Source organism: Python bivittatus, unplaced genomic scaffold (genome assembly GCF_059951505.1).
Source record: "Python bivittatus isolate LINGU-HERP-01145 unplaced genomic scaffold, Pbiv_v1 ctg000410_np1212, whole genome shotgun sequence".
In the NCBI taxonomy this organism is placed as follows: domain Eukaryota; kingdom Metazoa; phylum Chordata; class Lepidosauria; order Squamata; family Pythonidae; genus Python; species Python bivittatus.
In genome coordinates, this window is record NW_028277067.1 from 7,210,976 (window position 1) to 7,215,252 (window position 4,277).

At 38.4% G+C, this 4,277-nt stretch overlaps 1 long non-coding RNA gene across 1 annotated transcript; it reads right to left on the reverse strand.

Moving 5' to 3' along the window:
- Positions 1–378: 378 nt before the first annotated feature.
- LOC148215447 (uncharacterized) lies at positions 379–2,044 on the reverse strand. Its single transcript, XR_015796593.1, has 3 exons — positions 1,855–2,044; positions 1,106–1,271; positions 379–1,010 (listed from the first exon to the last, which is right to left on the reverse strand). It is a non-coding gene; the product is annotated as an uncharacterized LOC148215447 (long non-coding RNA).
- Positions 2,045–4,277: the final 2,233 nt, after the last annotated feature.

Genomic DNA, 4,277 nt, shown 5'->3' on the forward strand with positions numbered 1-4,277 from the left:
GTACCTGAATTGTGGTCATTGAGCGAAGCAGTCATGTGGGCGTCTTGCTTCACTCAACAATCGAGATTCCAGTCCCAATTGTGGTTGTTAAGCAAGGACTACCTGTACTAACTTCTGGCTCCATTCTTCAAAGATCTCCTTTAATATTTCCAATGTTATGTTTTGTATCATTCTGTATGTCCCAGTATTAATTGACATCAGGCTTGTATTTTTTTTCTGCTACTTAAAATCTTTAGTCCCCTCTAGTGTCCAGCTTCTAAAACCATCACTTACCTTTTGTTATGACCTGCAATTGCCAAGATAACCAAAATAAGTCTGCTTCCCACTAGAAGTTATTTTTTATAGTTAATTCCAAAATCTTATAGTAAAAGTCAATATTCCAAATTTACCTGGACCCTTAATCCATTTATAATTTTCTTAGATCAAAATCTTATTTAGCATTTTGCTGTTTATTTCAAATTCTTTAAGTTCTTAAGCTTGTAATTAATTTTTCTTTTGTTCAGAGTTGAAGATAAACTGACCTGATGAAAACTTTTCAAACCTGTCATTCTGAAGGTCTCTAATAGCTTTAGAATAATTAATCGGCAATTTCAAAAAGTGATTAGAAAGTGAGGTTTGTTAACTTAGTGTCCTTTAAAAGTCTCCACTGCAGTTGTGAGCAAGATGGCTAATCCTGTCATCTCCTTGCACTCAAACCCATGGAAAACCACTGTCCTGAGGTTTCCCCATGAGGAGCAGCCATCCAGAGCACACGTGGGCGATCTCCCATCCTCTCCTTATCCAGAGAGGTTCCGAGGAATTGGTCTACTCACCAGTTCCTTGGCCTTTACTGTGGTCATCAGTTCGCCATACCTCTCCCGGAAGCCCAGCTTTTCTTACTGATTCTTCGTCTGAACTAAAGTTTTAAATTTTAAAAAGCTGTGATTTTTATTACTTTTTTCCCAAGTACTAAATATGTGCAACATTTGTATTTATAACTGAGCAAATGCAATCAGGCCTTGAGGATCATTCTGAAAAAGATAACAAGACATAACAGTTTTTCATATGGCAGTGGAAAAAATCAGTCTAGTAAAAGTTGTTTCACAGTTCATATCAATCAACTCACCCATGCAGAATCCTGTTGTCCCTTGACTAGAGAGTTAGGGTAACCTGAAATTGATGAACAGGTAAGGGGAATGCAGGAAATCCAGGTGTGGAGGGACCATGGATCATACATAATATGGGTATATTGTCTATGGCTGCCATATGGGCTGCAAAATTCTGGGCAGCAACTATATGGAAGTAAAGACATACAGAGCAACTATTTAGTGATCATCCAGGTTTTTGCAGCTCAGTTATAGTAGTGCTAATATTGTTGGATTATGAGTAAAGTTGCTAATATATAATTCCACTGCCAGCAGTTTTCTTTTTATACAAATCTTCAAGGGATGAGGACAAAAGTCTAAGGAAATAGGGAGACGTGTAAATACTATATACCATCATCAAAATTTAAAACACGTTAAGGAAAGCATGCAGAACATGGTTTGTGGAATAGTTTCCAACTCCTTTACCAATAATGGCCATAGCAGACATTTTTACTTCCTTCTGTGCAACTAAGTGTGTTATGTGTGTTTCTACTCTCCCCCTCTGGACAGTAAGGAAGATAACCTTGATGAAGATAGGCAAAAGCTGTTGCCTACCTCTGTCAAGGTCCTCCTCCTTGTTCTCTACACACACACATGCTTTCCATGTGTTTGTATACGCTAGGAAACACAGGCTAAGCTATGTATACACTGGGTCATATGGCCAAGGGAGAAAAGGAAGGGGTGATTAAAATGGAGTCACAGGCAACCTTTTTAGTCACTGCCCACCTACCTCTCTCCCAAAGTAGCATTGAGGAAAGTAATTTCTCTACACCCCAAAGCTGGATCAAGACCTTCTTCAAACATGATCTTTCTTTGGCCAGTGTTCTGTTTTTGGAGAGATGTCCTGCTGGTGGGCGCACAGAGCCCCAAGTCCTCTTACGTAATTTCTTTTCAACATTCCTTTGGGTTGAAATAAATAAAGAGGCTCCTTCTGCTTAAAATGGAAGTCCAGTCCAATGAGCTAATATTTCTACTAGACAAGGAAGAATGGTCAGATTAGCCTTGTTTGCAGAAGGCGGGGGTGGAAAGAGATACGGCACATCAGGAATGTTTCAAGAGCTGAGGCCTTCAAAATAGCATTGCTAGAGACCGGCAACCAATGAAACACAGGAGTATTTCTGTAAGGGAACAGGACCAAAAGCTAAAAGCTGAAAACAAGGGTTTTTTTTATAACAGGAACAATGCAAGTTACATAACTTTATAATTATATGTTCATGTGTCTTGCCTAAAAAGCAACCATTATATGCTGAATTTATTTATTTTTGTTTCTCATAGTTTTATTCCTCAAATGTATAAACTGTTCTTCAGCTCCAAGGAATCCCAAGGCAATGCCTGTTAAGTTATGAAAGGCCAATGAAATGGAACAATAGTCCCAGTATTTCAAAATAAGAGGCACAACTGTTCAACCTAAAAATAAACAACTCAAGTACAACACATTTTAGCAATGTACATGGATTTTTTTTTTGAAAACAATGATTATTTTGATTTGGTGTTGTGTTAAAAGGAAAGCAAAATTAGCATGAAAAATCAAGGTTCCAGCAAAAAAAAGGCACTCTCTTTTTACTTATTTATTTGATTTATACCCTGCCTTTCATTCAGGAGCTCAAGGTGGCATACTTAGCACTCCCTCCTATTTTTCCCCACAACAAACACCCCGTGAGGTAAGTTGGGTTGAGAGTTTCTGGCAAGCTTCCATGGCTAATAGTGAAGTAGAACCTGGGTGTCCAGATCCAATACTTTCATTGCTACACCGTAACGGATCTCTTTTGCAAATGCAAAGCACATTTCTCTGTTAAGTTATTGAGGGAAGGGGGACCTGTGAGAATGGGAGCCAAAGTTATTTAATGTAAAGTAATAACCAGCACTTTGTATCAATTTGGTTACAAATAGGAACCAGACGTCACTACAGCTTGAATCCCTATCCAGAAAATACTGTGGTTGATGAACCATCAAGGGAAGTTGCTGGGGATTAAAACTGTGTAATTATTTAAACAGATGTTCTATGAATACAAAAGGTATCATCATTAAGAACAAAAATGAAGCCTTGCTTAAACTCCATCCTTTAAATGACTACCCAAACCTCAGGAATGATTTGCTGGAAAGCAGATACATCTCTCACACAGTCTTGTTCTTCAAACTTGATGGAAGGGTAGTACATCGGATTGTTTTGCTCCAATGCTGTTTTCTTGGACTGGATTGTCACTATAAACTTTGCAAGTAGCATTATAACCACAGAGCAAAAAGGAACCCAAGGATTCTACAATGCAGGTGCATTTGGAATTAGATATGGGATTTATCCCCCTTTATGGAAAAGGATCGGCTTTACAATGACGAGGATGTTAACAAGGGAAGTTCTAGCTGCAATAGATCGGCAAACTTCTTGCATTTCTTATAATGTTATGCTCCCCACTCTATCCAAATTTTCTCTTGGCATTCTGTGACTAATCCTAAGGATGTTTTTTTCATGAGTCAGAAAACCTATTGTCCTATTTTGAATCTGACTTTGTAAAGCAAGTATATCCCATCTCCCATCACGCTGTATCACAGACATCTGAAATTCACAGTGTTGTAAGGGAAGAGAGCCAGACAAATTGTGTCCAAGGAAAAGATCTCAGGTGGGGAGAGATAATATTTGTCCTCCATAAGGGCTCCAGTACAGCAGCCTGGATTCATTAATCAGTTCTCTAAGAAGCTGGCTGAAAGTTCTAGCACTTCAAGATGTTCATACCAGCTTGTAGTCCTTTCCTCCTCCAGGTCAGGCATCATTTTTCCTCATTGCTTTTTAATGGGAAATCTTTTATCACTGTCCATGGTTTGGAAGAACTGTCTCTGTCCATTTCTCTGCTGTTGCTTCGGAATCTGAAGTGAAAAAGGCTAATCTTGCTTTCAGTTTTGTTTTTGTCACTCATCACTGCACACTTTGTTCTCTCCGTTCATGTTCTGTACTAGTAAGCGAAAGCCAGCAACAGGCTTAGAATATGTTACACTACTCATACTGATTGTTTTTGTTTTAAAAAAGGTGTACATGTGATTAAATTCAACAGTAGTTTTGCACTAGTTCTAATTATTGTTATGTCTGGTAGATCATCATGATTATGACCAAAGGGATGAGTATAACACCACTTAGGCATGATTTAACTCTTCCATGGTTAA